Source organism: Dama dama, chromosome 19, assembly GCF_033118175.1.
Source record: "Dama dama isolate Ldn47 chromosome 19, ASM3311817v1, whole genome shotgun sequence".
In the NCBI taxonomy this organism is placed as follows: domain Eukaryota; kingdom Metazoa; phylum Chordata; class Mammalia; order Artiodactyla; family Cervidae; genus Dama; species Dama dama.
The window spans coordinates 52,023,930-52,039,174 of NC_083699.1; the positions used below are offsets into that span (position 1 = coordinate 52,023,930).

Sequence of the window (15,245 nt, forward strand, 5' to 3'; positions counted from 1 at the left end):
TCCCTTAAGACTGACTGGTTCGATCTCCTTTCTGTCAAAGGGACTTTCAGGAATCTTCTCCAGCACCACAGTTCGAAGGCATCAATTCTTTGTCGCTTTGCCTTCTTTACAGTCCAGCTTTCACAATATAATATATTATTTCCAAAGAAACTTTGGAAAGAAGAGGTTAGCTCAAAGTAGATACACCTGACTTCAGTTAGTTTTGCCCTCAAAACTAATCTTTTCACTTGTGCATGAGGGTTATTAATTTATAAAAAGAATCTTAGAGATTCTATTAGGAAAGTAACAGTATAGAAAAGAATTAATATTCAATCTTAATTATAGTAGTAGAAAATAGCCACAGTAAGTGGAATAAAGTTATGGTAGTTTATGTTATTTAATCATGATAACTAAATTCTAAAAAAGCATTGTTTTTAGAGCTTTGAAGATTTGAGAATTGTAAACGTATAATGATTCATTCAAGTCACAAAACAACCCTTTTGTGGTAGGTACTTTTGTCATTCCCAGTGCATAGATGAGCAAAGTGAGACATGGAGAGGTATCTAAACCTAAAGGGCTAATAACTGGCAGAGTCAGGATTTGAATCTAGGTCGTGAGACTCTAAATCCATGCTTCTAGCTGCTAGTCTGTGCTGCTTCATAAATCCATGCTTCTAGCTGCTAGTCTGTGCTGCTTCACCCCCACCATAATTTATTTAACCTCTACATTGTTATTGGACACACAAGTTGTTTCTAGTGTTTCACTTCCTTTAATAAACACTGTGAAGAACACATGTGGGTATAAATTTTCAACCATATTCACGGTCATTTCTTTAGGATAGAAATTCAGAAACCGAAATCCTTGGTCAACCGTGATCAACAATTTTAAGGCAGTTATCTTACAGACAATACGTTATAAGAATAGCCATTTCCTCACTGCACCAGCATTATCTTTACAGTCTTAGTATTTTTTTTTTTTTTTTGGCTGCACCATGCAGCATGTGGGATCTTAGTTCCCTGACAAGGGATGGAACCTGCACCTCCTGCACTGGAAGCACGGAGTCTTAATCACTGGACCACCAGAGGAGTCCTCAGTCTTGGTATTCTTGACCAACAAACTGGTATATCACTTAAAAAAAAATTCTTACTTCTTTTATTAAGTAAAGTTAAAATATTTGTATATGTTCACCAACTATGTGCTTTTCCTCATTTGAAAACTCTTAATATCCTTTGCCCACTTTTTTGAATCCATGGTTTTAAATTTTATGAGTTCTTTCAATATTGAAACTTTTAACCATCTGGCATACTTGCTGCAGTAGTTTTTAGTTTATTTTCTTTTTAATTGTGACTTTCTACATATAAGTGTTTTAAATGTTTATGTAATAAAATCTAACAAAATTTTCCTTTATGATTTTCTGTTACTTTTTCACTTTGAAAGAACTTCCTAATTCTTGTAAAATATCCTCTGCTTTCCTCCCCACCTCCCAAAATAGAAACTTTCCAAGTTTTAACTTGAGGTTACTCTTTTGAGTATATTTACAGTAAGAAGGGGCGGCAGAGGGTTAGATGATTAGATAACATCACTATCTCAATGGACATGAATTTGAGCAAACTCCGGGAGACGGTGGAAGACAGAGGAACCTGGAGTGCTGCAGTTCATGGGGGTCACAAAGGGTTGGACATGACTTAGCAACTGAAAAACAGTAACAGTAGTAAGAAGTTCATTTTTTTTCAGAAAGCTAAACAAGCCATGTGTGTTCATTTTTTTTTTTTTTTTCAGTTGGACATCCTTTGAGTTCCACTAAACATGCATAGGACTGAGAGACAACCAAAAAATGAGAAGAGGAGAGGGTTAGAAATAGAGTCAGGAGAATTAATCAGCTCTGTCATTTATAGCTGTGCTTCCTCTGGCAAGTCATTCTAACTTTCAGTGCATTAGTTTTCTCATTTGTAAATAGAGATGATAACACCTGACCTGCCCATCTCCCTTATTCATCTTGTGAGATATTCTGAGGATCAAATGAGTTAATGATGGAAGAGTGCTTTGTCAGTCACTGACTACTATACCAGCCTATATATTAGACTTGTTCACTTGGTAATCTCCTCCAGTGTACCAGGTAATATGCTGGATTCTGGGGTTTCAATGTTAAATAAGACATGCTGTCTGTGCTTGATGACCTTGAACAATGTATTAGCTCAGTTAAGTCCTTTAATAATCAATGAGGTAGATAATATTAATAATCCCAGTTTATAAATAAGGAAACTTGGACATAAAGAGATTGAACAACTTGTCTAAAGTCACACAATCAGTAAGGTGTAGAAGTGGGAGTAATCCAGGCAACCTAATGATAGAGCTGGCTTTTAACCAATGTACTGCACTGCCTCTCCAAAGACAAGGCTGAAAATTGGCTGACAATTGCACAGAACCAATTTTAGCTGAAATATTTTCATTTTTAAGCGTGCGGAAAGAGAAGAACACCTGGCTTCTTCACTACCTTCTTCTCCTGGTCTCTCACATGAGAAACACTTAGGACAGAAGGGTCCCTGTGGGCAGTGGCTGTGGGTGTAGGGATGAGCAGACTGGGATCCTGAACCTGAAGGTGCTCATGATCTGACAGACTTGTGGTCTGAAGCTGTGGTGGAGAGCCTCAGCGTGTGTGTTCCCCTCTCACCAGCTCTCTCAGGTCAGCTGGCACCCCCGCCTCTCCCTGGACACCCTCTTCCGCAAAGGCTACCAGACTGGAGATCTGGGTAACACATCTGGCGTCTCTGAGTGAACAGTGCCAACTCAATGTCTGACACGCAACTGGAGCTCAACTGAAGCTTGTTGAACTAAACTATGTCAAATTACAGAATATTTAGCAGGACTGAAGAAATGATCATTCTTTCAACCATCAATCTCTATTATGAGAAGAAAAACAAAACTACCCCCCACCCCCTCAGTACAAGCAGTTCACCATTATTAGGGGGAACAATTAGAGTCTCTTTGAGCTTGCTTCTTTTTTTCCACATGAAAAACAATTTAAATAAGAAATATGCATGTCAGGAACTTCAGCAACAAAAACATGGATGAGAGAAGTCAAATAACTCCATTTTGTTATTTGATAGTAATTTTGCTTGTGTGTATTGAAAGATTTGTTGAAAGAAGAATATCTAAAATTAGCTTCCTCTCAGCAGGTTCATATTACCTTTGCCCCCATCACTGATAAGCATTCCCTGAAGGTGGAGGAAAACAGGTTTCTAACCAGTTCCCAGGGAGAGGGGGTGGTATGTGTGTGAATCAGTCATAGACAAGAAATACATAAAAGTCAATTAATTCAGGTTACATAAACTAAGAAATCCTCATTTGTCTTACTTTTTCCATGTAAGCCCCAGAGATGAGCTGTGGCAAAGGATACAGGCCAGATAAGCAGCTACCAAATGCCAAGCACTGTATTAAACACTTTCCATATCCAGTCCATAAGGAAATATTACCTCGGTTTTACAGATATCAAAGGGATTTGTTGTTGTTATTAATATTTAGTCACTAAGTTGTATCCAACTCTTTTGTGACCCCGTGGACTCTAGTCCACCTGGCTCTTTTGTCCATGGAATTTTCCAGGCAAGAATACTGGAATGGGTTGTCATTTCCTATTCCAGGCAATCTCCTCAACTCAGGGATCAAACCTGCATCTCTTGTCTCCTGCATTGGCAGGCAGATTCTTTACCACTGTGCCACCTGGGACATCCACCAGTAAAAGCTGAGGCTTTTAAGAGCTTAGATATATTGCCCAAGGTCACAGAGACGGGAAGTTCACTTTTAACCAAACTCTAGACCATCCATGGCAGAGGCAGACCTCTTTTCACCCTTCATTCACATTTTGCCACCTTACTCCTTGAAAGTGAAAGTCATTCAGCTCTGTCCGACTCTTTGTGTCCCCATGGAATAGTCCATGGAATTCTCCAGGCCAGAATACTGGAGTGGGTAGCTGTTCCCTTCTCCAGGGGATCTTCCCAACCCAGGAATCAAACTGGAGTCTCCTGCATTGCAGGCAGATTCTTTACCAGCTGAGCTACCAGGGAAGCACTTTATTCCTTGGCCCTGCCTAATTTAAAGTCTGTTCATCTCTCTGTCTTCAAGTAATCAGACAGTTGTTCAAGCAGCTGAATCCAAAAGAAAAGAATTCAATCAGCATTCCCCGGGATCCACATTTGGAGGGAACAGGCATAAAGCTCCTAGCAACTTTTCAGTAAACACTATCATACACATCTGGATTATTTTCAGTCTTATGAATGGGTGATGTGGCTACCAAAACTACACTGTATTATAAAGTATGTCTGTGTGTGTGTGTTTGTGTGTGTGTGTTAGTCGCTCAGACTCTTTGCAACCCCATGGGCTATAGCCCACCAGGCTCCTCTGTCCATGGAACTCTCCAGGCAAGAATACTAGAGAGGGTTGCCATTCCCTTCTCTAGGGGATCTTCCCAACTTGGATCAAGTCTGGGTCTCCTGCAATGCAGGTGGATTCTTTACAGTCTGAGCCAATAGGGAAGCCTGTATTATAAAGTAGGGACCACTTAAATCCTCTAATTCTCACTGGCTTTAATAAATATGCCTCAGCCAGAAGTTATTGGATTGTGGGAGGACACTTGAGAAAAGAGAAGGAAAAATTCAGTCATGCTATTGTCAGGCAAGAGTTGCACCAAAAATATCAGACATAAGCAACCTTTATATGTGCCACTTTATGACAATGGCAAATGAATGAAGTCTAATGTTCATACACCTGGAACTAAAAGCCTCCCAGAAATGAGAGAAAGAGAGAGAAAAGGAAAGAGGACAGGGTGAATGCATAAGTGAAATTCATTATGGATGAACTAGACCTTCCTGATCCTATCAAAGTTACGACATAGAAGGTGTCAAAAGATCTCTTAAATAAAAAAGACAGCTTTTCGTTACCATCTTTATAAATTCCATATATATGCGTTAGTATACTGTATTGGTCTTTATCTTTCTGGCTTACTTCCCAGAGGAATCGGGTGGAGAGGGAGGTGGGAGGGGGGATCGGGATGGGGAATACATGTAAATCCATGGCTGATTCATGTCAATGTATGACAAAAACCACTACAACATTGTAAAGTAATTAGCCTCCAACTAACTAATAAAAATAAATGGAAAAAAATAAAATACATAATTCTGTGAAAAAAAAAAGACAGCTTTTTTGGGGTACCAATCATTAAGTCCTCAGCATATAAACTAAGCATCTGATCTGCAGTCCTGCTTGATACCTGGCTTCCTTTTGTTTATCCTAGGAACACCTGGATGACAGTACCAAAGGATGACAGACCAGAATCCCACTGCTCACAACTAGTAAGTAATTGAGTTCTGCGGCATCTACCTTGCAGTTGTCTCAAGCACTTGTCTCCTTTTCTTCATGGTTCAGGCCATCATCACTATCATCTGAATGGCTATAATCTCTTTAAATGATTGGTTTAGTTGCTAAGCTGTGTCCGACTCTTGTGACCCCATGGACTGTAGCCTGCCAGGCTCCTCTGTCCATGGGAATTCTCCAGGCGAGAATACTGGAGTGGGTTGCCATTTCCTTCTCCAGCTTTAAATGACTGCTCTGCTCCAAACTTAACCCCCTTTCACCCAGCATCCACATGGAGCCAGAATAACTGTGCTCTAAATAAAACTGCTCCCTAAGTCACTTCTCTGTGTGAAACCCTTCAGTGGCTCCCTTAGCCCTAGGATAAAAAATAACAGCCAGCAACAAGTGGGTGCATAATCTGTGCCAGGTACTCCATGACTTAACCTCAGTTCCTGCAGCAACCTTATGAGGGAGAGACAACCTTCATTACCATTACTTATTACTAAATAAGTAATTATTATTTATTTATTACTAAATGACTTGATCAAGACCCCACGGCTGGAAAGTGGTAGAACCATGATGCATACCTGGGGCTGTCTGACCTCAGAGCACATACTTTAACCACAATGCTATCAGCTGATGGCATGCAGGTTCTGTAACCTGGCATGTCTGCCATTCCAGCCTCATCTCTTAATGAGCCCCTCTTTGTTCCTCATGCCTCAGCTCTTCAAGCCAGTTGCACGTCCTGGACCTTGACACTCTGTTTCATGCCTGTTTGTTTGGGTACATGAATTTCTCTTCTAGAATGCCCTCTTCCCTTTGTCTATCTTTTGGACTGTCTCATCTTTCAAGATTCAGCTCAAGTATTAACTCCTCCATGAACCTTTTTTGGACCCCCTCTCCTTTTCTGGTAGAAATGACCACTCCTTTCCCTTGTGCATCACTGTTCTCTACTTAAGCTTCCATTACAGCAACCACAATACTTTCCCACCCTTACATAGATGAGTATGACTCTCTCCTCTTGGACTTCTATGAAGTCTCATCATCTTACTAATCCATCTTACCCACAGTATCTCACAGAGTGCTAGGCACATTGAAGGTTCACTGTAAATGTTGTTGAATGAATAAAAATATTTGTTTGCACATGAAATATGATGCCTGGTCAAAGCTCACCATGCCATTACATTGTGAGATTTATATTAATTTTACTTTATCGCATCAATGCAATTAGTAATTTTTTTCTTTACTTAACAACTGTATATGAAACTTGAAGAGATACATGCAGCTTTAGGGCAATTAAAATCAAAGCAGTAGATAGGAGTGGAGAGAAGACACTGTAGCTGACCTGCCACACCTGTTTTCATCTGGGAAAGTATTCAGTGACAATAATGAGCTATCACCACACAAGCCAAATTTGGTATGGGAGTTATGCACATATCTAACTCAGCAGTGTGATGATTCACATTTGAAGCACAGTGCATACGTTTTATTGTGCACAATAAAATAAACTGACAGACTAAAATTAATCTAAACATTAAATTTAAAAGCAAGAACATCAGCAAAATGTTATGGAAAACCATGACCAACTCAGGGCAGTACAAAGGATGCTGTGATAACAAAGCATCTCTCCCAAATTCCAAAAATGTCAACTCTACATCTGTACATATGCAGTATTGCAAACACTACATCTGCCTTCATGATTGTTGCTATTGCTGTTCAGTCGACCAGTTGTGTCTGACTCTTTGTGACCTCATGGCTGCAGCACTCCAGGCCTATCTGTCCCTCACCACCTCACCAAGTTTGCCCAAGTTCATGTCCATTGCATCGGTGATACCATCCAGCCATCTCATCCACTGACGTCCTTTTCTCCTTCTGCCCTCAATCTTTCCCAGCATCAGGGACTTTTCCAATGAGTCGGCTTTTTGCATCAGAAGACCAAAACAACAAAATGCCTTCTTGATTACTGGCAACCAAACTGAATTTCTAATACCCCCAACATTTCCACTTACTCCTGAATCTCAGCTCAAGGGAAACTTCCTTTAGAAAGCCTTCCCTGATCTCTAGGGTAGCCTATATACACCTCAAAGACCTTTATTTCTTTCCTTGACAAAGCTTATCTTAGTTTGTAATTACATATATTCAATACTCAGTTATCTTACTACTGGTTGCCTCCCTGAAGCATCTATAAACCCTAGGAGATCAAAGCCCTTGCCTAGTTTCATTTATCATCTTTCCCTCAGTGGCTGGTACATAGCCAGGCACTTTGCAAACATTTTGAATGCAGAAATGAGTGATGAATGGATTCCTTCACCTCTTATTTATTTACTGCCTTGTTCTAAGAACTATACCTGATTCCTTACCAGTCTCAAGGTGGTACTCAAACCATTCCTCTTCATTATTCCCCCACCTTACCACAAGGCTCAGTCCTTATTTTCTAATCTTCTCTCCTAATCCCCCCTTCAAAAAGTTTCTTAAAAGTGGCAGTTTCTATCCAACCTGAACTTCCTGAACTGTGTGGGGTCAAGGTCATGCAACATGAAAAAATGAACACAGCAAAAGAAAACATTGTGACGGGAGTAGCTATTAGGTTATTTTAAACAGTCTACACAACTCCTAAAAAAAAAAACCCCATTAATTCAGTAAAAATAATTTAAACCGCTTCTATTTTATCACAAAGACAAAAGTGGCTTGATTTTTTTCCACTTCTTAATGTTTTGTTCTTGGAAAGTAGCTGCTTGTGCTGGTCGTCAGCAAGAAGTAAGCTGACTATGTGGTCTCCCAGCCACATCATCTGGGGGTCCTTTCTAAATGACAGGGTCCTGCCTCCAGAATTCTCTTCAGGGTCTTGATCTGCTCCCCCCTTCTAATCCCCTAACCCCCTCTAATTCCTTCTTCTATCCCTTCCCCTTTCCTCTTGACTACCACAAAGTCTTGAGCCCCTTCACACATATAAAAATCCACCCTTTTAGGTTCCTACTGATGAAAAATCCTATGCCTGTTTCTTTGCTGGTCCTGGGTGGAGGCAACAGAAGTAATGAGCGCTGTGATTGGCAAAGCTCTGCTTTCAGGAACAGGAAATAATGAAGTGTTAACTTTTGGAAGTCTAGAGCATTTCAGGAAATTTCCTTTATAAATTTTCATCAGTACCAGACTACTTAAATTGCGTTTGGAAAGTCCAGTTTAAGGAAAAGAACTGGTAGTATAAAATTCAGGGACCTTTCCCCAAAGCTCCTTTCTTCGAATCTCTGGGAAAGTTAAGGCAAGTAAAAGAAATGTCCTCTTGGAAGTGGACTCACTACCCCAAGGGCTACTCTGGTGAAAGACGTTTAAAGAGATCAGGGGTGGGGCCAGCAAGGAACCCTAGAGATTAAGGGATGCAGGCGGTGGCGGTGACGTCATTTTCTTTGGATAGTTTCATTAGGCAGGAGGTGAGATAAAGAATCAAAAGGAGGGGACGGAAGAAGTAGGGTAGAAAAAGATATGGGTTAAAAAACAAGGGGGTATAAGTAGACACAAATGCTAGTATAGGAATATCTCTGGAAGATTTATTTTTTTATAAACAATGTATTGAAACTGCAATTTTAAAAAATAAATAGTAAAAGATCATCAAACTGGTACTTCTTTTTTCTTCCTAAGAAATATGGTGTATGGTGAAAAGGCCTGTGGACTGACACCTTAGTTTGGTGTCAGTGAGGCTAGGTCCCCAAGGAGGCTGGACGCTTGGGCCAAGTATCCTGAGAGGGGACTCAGCCCACGAGGATGGATTCCGACACAGTAGCCTTCCATATGCATATGCTTCAGAAAACTGACCGTTCCCTGTAAGCACACGGACAGGGAATACTTTATGACCATCGTCACAGGCAGAAACAAGGCGGAGGCAGAAGGTGGTACCCCACAAGCCGCGTCTTGGTACGCACTCCCGTGTATCTAAGAGAGTGACCCACTGCCGCTTCTGAGGAGCGGTAAGCCTTTGGTCCTCTAAGCTGGACCCTGACGTCCCCAGTGCCCTGCAGTCAGCGTTCCCAGGGCTGAGCTGGTCCAGCTTGCGCCCGCCCGTTGCTTAGCCCCCTGCCCGCGACCCCCAGATCCTCCATTCCTTCTCCCCACCCGGGCCCTTTCTGCCCACCCTCCTCGCGGCCGGGGGTCCTACCTGGCGTCCTGGCCCAGGCTCCCTCACCCCGGGCAGCGCCGGCCCGTCGGCCGTGGGTCTCCACGAGGCGCGCTAAAGACGGCGCGCGGGGCCCACTCGCGATGTCACGGTCACTGGCTCAAAGAGGCGCCAGTCCTCGGGTCCGGCCGAAGCAGCCCCCGCAGACCCTCTGGACCGCTGCCGCGGCCCCTGCCTCGGAGCTCCGCCCCTCTGGCGCCCGCCCCCTCGGGGTCCCCAACTGCAGAGCCCAGCTCCGCTCCACTTCGCTGGCGGGCTGCTCGCTAACCCTCCACCCGGAAGCCCCGGTTCCCTCACCGGCTTCCCAGTCGTGCTGAGCTGAGTCCCCTGGACCCCGGCGCCAAGGACCGCGCGTCGGGTCTGGTTCTCCCGGCGGCGGGCCACGCGCTCGCCTCCTCTGCTGTTCTTTCCGGTGCTTCCTTGGGGTTCCCGGACCCCAGATCCAGCTCCCCAGGTCGGAAAGAACCCCCTCTTCCCTCCTTCTCCTTGGAGATGCAAAGAGGTTTAAGAGGTTGGGGGCTTACGACTCTGCCAACCTTCTCTGTACTAAGAGTGGGGAACTTTTTTTTTCCGATGAAAGGCCGGAGAGTCAAGGTAAAATAAATACAAATCGCGTACCAAAATTCTTACTCATTCTGCAAGACTCAGTTCTAAGCTGCAGAAACTCCGTCGTGTTTGCAGGCAGCTCCCTCCTTCCACTCTCCTGCGCGAAAGGGCACTTCGGTCCTCCCTACGCAGAGGCAGACACCTGTCGGGTGTAATTTCCTCTGCCCGACCTGACCGCCTGACCGTGAGCTCCTTGGAGACCGCGACCGGCCGCCCCTGCTCATTCCTGTCCCCATCCCCTGGCATGGCACCTGCCACCTATCAGGGGCGCGAATACTTTATGAGTAAGTGGAAAATTAATTTCTTTTGTAGAAAGCCAGTTATTTCCTTTTATCCTCAGATAACACATACTGTTTTACGTGAGCAATTTGCTACTCTCTATAAAGAGCCACAAGAGTTGTTATCCTCTTTGATGCATTAATTCCATTCTTGGGGAAATTTTCCAGAACAAAAGATACTTATGTGTAGATGTTCATAGAAGGATCTTCTTTCTTTCTTTTTTTTTTCATTACAGAATGTCATAATTTAAAAAAACCACAAAAGCAAAGAAACAAAGCCAACCTGTCAACAATAGGAAATTGGCAAAATAAAATATTTTCATATTTTTGGGTAACTTAATGAGCTATCATATAGTCGTTAAAATGATAAACATCAAGGCAGGAGTGCCTCAAAATGTTTTTAGAACAAGGATGGAGTACTTATTTACTTATAAAACCAAAACAACAAAAAAGGAAAATCTGAAGCAATGTGATAAAGTGTTTACAAAATAACATTAAGCCAAAAGAGTAAAAAATTGCATAATTATCATGCTTAAAAATGTCAAGTAAAGAAAAATGCAGATTTTTTTTCTCAGTAGACTGGGGTTAACACTTACCTTAAGGGATTCTTGGAGCATTAAATGAAGTATTGGAGAAAATTACCTGATACTCAGCAAAAAGTTTTCTTTTTCCTGTTCCAAAGGGACAGACACTCACATCTAGAGTCACAAATACATCATCATTCTAGCTCAGTTCTGCTGGTTTGACCTCCTTCTGTTCAAATGTAGGGTAAGAGAAGTTGAACAAATGTGGAAGCACCAGGTTAAAGTGAAAGGCAGAATCTAGTTAATAGGAATAAATGTCAAGTCCTGCCTCATCTCCAGCAGCACAAGTTCACAATGGGAGATTTGGCTCAGCAGCAGTCCGCATCAAAATATCTTAAGAGATTTCAGTTGACTACCAGCACAGCCTGGTCAGTGCCCAAAGGATGAATTAATTCAGCCCCACACTGAGTGACACTGCAGTCTTAGCCTGAATTTATACTCTTCAGTCATCAAGTTACAGCCGGAGCAAAACGTTCAAATATCCTTAAGAAAATCACTCTGAAGAGCTAGCGTTACTTCCATTTTAAAGATGAAGAAACTGGTTAAGGTGTTTAGGATTGGACAGCTAGGAAGTGGCAGAACTGTGACCTGAATCTGATCAGGGTGAACACTGTTAAGGTGCTTTGCCAGTGGGTCCCTGAGTGTACACCTCCCATTAGAGGTATAGGCAATGCTTTTGAGTGGTACATAGACAATGATGTTAAATAACAGTGGATAACGTGGTGAAAAAGTTATGCTGTCTTCAATTCTGTTGAACCTATAGATGTTAAGACTTTGCTTGACAAAGGTCCGTCTCGTCAAAGCTATGGTTTTTTCAGTAGTCATGTATGGATGTGAAAAGACTATAAAGAAGGACTATAAAGAAGGCTGAACACTGAAGAATTGATGCTTTTGAACTGTGGTGTTGGAGAAGACTCTTGAGAGTCTCTTGGACTACAAGGAGATCCAACCAGTCCATCCTAAAGGATATCAGTCCTGAATATTCATTGGAAGGACTGATGCTAAAACTGAAACTCCAATACTTTGGTCACCTGATGCAAAGAACTGACTCATTGGAAAAGACTCTGATGCTGGGGAAGATTGAAAGCAGGAGGAGAAGGGGATGACAGAGGATGAGATGGTTGGATGGCATCACCGACTCGATGGACATGAGTTTGGGCAAGCTCTGGGAGTTGGTGATGGACAGGGAAGCCTGGTGTGCTGCAGTCCATGGGGTCACAGAGTAGGACACAACTGAGCAACTGAACTGATAGATGTTAAGAAAGAGGTATCATTCTGTGGTGCTCTTTGGGATTTGTCCTTCAAGGGAGTTAGTGTAACTTACTCCAAAATTCAGTCTCTTCAGTGGCCAGATCCCTGGGAAGCTCTGATTTCAAAAATCTCATATTTCCTGGTTGGCAACTTCTAGTCTATTTGGTGTTTGACTTCCCACAGTATTATTCGTAACAAACAGGCATCTAACCTCTGCTTCAACCCGCAGAGTGAGGGGGATGTGGTTAACACCCTTAAGGCAGCCCTTTTGAATCTTCCTAGACAGCTCTGATTGTCAGAAAGTTCTCATTTGTTTTGAACTGAAACCTGCCTCACCACACCTTGCATCCACTGATTATAACGAAGCATAAGGCATTATTTCCCAAATGTCAGGCACTTATGTAACACCTCCACGTTCTGCCATTTTTACCATATCTAAATATTACTGGTCCATTTAGCTCCTTAATATCTTCCTTTATAATTACCCAATTTTCTTAGCCAAGTAATTTCACCTTAATTGGAAACTACATCACTCTGTAAGTGAAAAACATACACCAATTAGAAAGTAGCAGCATAAGGAATAATATCAGAAGGAAGAAAGAATGATGTTAATTTCTGCTTCAGAACTGATGCCTGGCAAGTGTTCATCCTGAGGTAGGCTCTCTCTCTGTTAGAACAGATTAGCAAGTGTTTGGGAGAGAATGGATACACGTATATATAGTATAGCTGAGTCCCTTCACTGTTCACCTGAAACCATCACATTCTTTGTTAATCGGCTATATCCCAATACAAAATAAAAAAAAATTTTTTTTTTAATATATGGGAAATGAAAAAGGTCAATAACAGTTAAAATATTACTTTGGTGTAGGAAATTTACTTTGCCGTCATTTAGCCTAAAATTTATAGTGTACAGACCACTGACTGCCTTAGAGTTCTAGAATATTTTGCACATGACCTATCTTAGAGGTCACCTGGGTCTATCACCTCAAAGGTGAGAGTTCCTCTTAGGAGCTTCTTTGGCAGGTAAGCTGAAGAAAGAAGAGCTTTCAGAAGGCCCCATGAAGGAATAATGGCTTCCACTCAGATAACTGCATCAAAGGAAAGCTCAACCAGTTGTCAGTTCTTTGGCTAGGAAGTTCTTTCCTGAGGCATTAGTGATGCCTTTCTTTCTCTCACATTCCATGTCCAGTCCATCTGCAAGTCTGTTGACTCTGATTTCCAAATACATCCAGAGTCATCTTATTTTCTCCACCTCCATCACTACCAGTTCCTCTAAGCCAGCATTATCTTATCCTTAGAAAACCTTCTAACTGGTTCAGCACCTACCCTTTGCAGAGATCGCTGTTCTTCACATGGTAACTGGACTGATAGATTTAAAACAACTTGGATATGTCATTTCTCTGTTCAAAACTTTGTGTGTAATGGCTTCCTGTCTCACTCAGAGTAAAGCCTAGTAAAATCCATGCCCCATGGAGACCAGCATTATCTGGCTCCTGGCTATTTCTTTGACATCATCCCCTATAATCTATCTTGGCTCCACACACACTGGTTCCTTTACTAGTTTTTTAATGTGCCCAGCACATCCTACCTTGAAGTCAGCATTTTCTCAGCCTGAAACACTTTTCTCTCACTTCTTTTTCTCTCTGTTACCTTTGCAGAGATGCCTTCCTTTGGAATTCTTATCACTTAATAGCAGAACCTCTCTTTCATCCCTCTTCATCACTATTTTTTTTTATCCTGCTTTACTATTTTTAGGCTCAAAGCTTAAAGTGTCTGCCTGCAATGCGGGAGACCTGGGTTCGATCCCTGGGTCGGGAAGATCCCCTGGAGAAGGAAATGGCAACCCACTCCAGTATTCTTGCCTGGAGAATCCCATGGACGGAGGAGCCTGGTGAGCTATAGTCCATGGGGTCGCAAAGAGTCGGACACAACTGAGTGACTTCACTTTCATTTTCACTATTTTTAAAAGATATTATAAACTTTACTCATGGTTTGAAAGCAGCAAATTTGGGGTCATAGAGAGGTTAGAGCAAATCATAGCACACAAAAAAACTTAAAATGAATATTAAATACTCTATTCTTTAAAAACACTTAAGGAATTCAGCTACTGTGAATTTCTTGTTGGCTGTCTTTCCTCCTCAGTTCCCAGTCTCCTGTTTCATTACTGTTGGGTTTTCTCACAGTCTCACTGGTAGCCCAAGTTCTCTTAGTATTCTAATACCCCTCGGGGTGCTCTAAAAACTTGAGTGGGTCCTATCTCTTTTGTTCATTTTTGTTTTAATTAACTAATTTCATTAAAGTGTAACATATGTTTAGAAATATGTACAATTTGACCAGTGCTCATACCCTTTTCCATTCTCCAAACCCCCCAGAAAGTAACCACTAGCCTGACCTTTAACACCATATATTATTTATTTATAGTAATGGAATCATCCTGTAAATACTCATTTATGTCTAGCTTCTTTCAGTCAACAATTTGTGAGCTTCAACCATACTATGCTTTTTTATTGCCATGTACTGTTCCATTGTGTGACCATGAACATGTCACAATTTATTGATTCATTTTACTATTGATGGGCATTTGGATTGCTATTAGTTTTGAGCTATTATTAATAATGGTGCCATGAAATTATTTTTTAAAATATCAATAGAAATGTTTAATGTACAAGAAGAGATTTACAATAAAAAGATTTCCAGCTAGTGATAATTTCTCTTTCATTCGACATCTCCAAACCATTGCCATTGCTACATTTGGAAATGTTTATGTAACTGAACTGATATAAATAATCCAAAGGAATGCTATTTTTTATGTACAAGTGTATTTTCCTCTGAAGTTACCTTGGATAGTATTGGGTGCATTACTTTTTATTTTTAATTGGAGGATAATTGTTTTCCAAAGCTATGACAAACCTAGATAGTGTATTAAAAAGCAGAGACATCATTTTGCTGACAAAGGTCTGTATAGTCCAAGCTATGGTTTTTCCAGTAGTCACATATGGATGTGAGAGTTGGACCATAAAGAAGTTTGAGAGC

At 41.6% G+C, this 15,245-nt stretch overlaps 1 protein-coding gene across 3 annotated transcripts in view; it reads right to left on the minus strand.

The window, feature by feature from the left end:
- CASR (calcium sensing receptor) overlaps positions 1-10,208 on the minus strand; it is an 84,661-nt gene extending 74,453 nt beyond the window's left edge. Inside the window, exon 1 of one of the 3 annotated variants that reach the window (XM_061167027.1) lies at positions 10,112-10,208. The gene's annotated coding sequence lies outside the window, so the exon portion shown is untranslated. The other 2 variants (XM_061167026.1, XM_061167025.1) reach the window with 2 other exon arrangements.
- Positions 10,209-15,245: the final 5,037 nt, after the last annotated feature.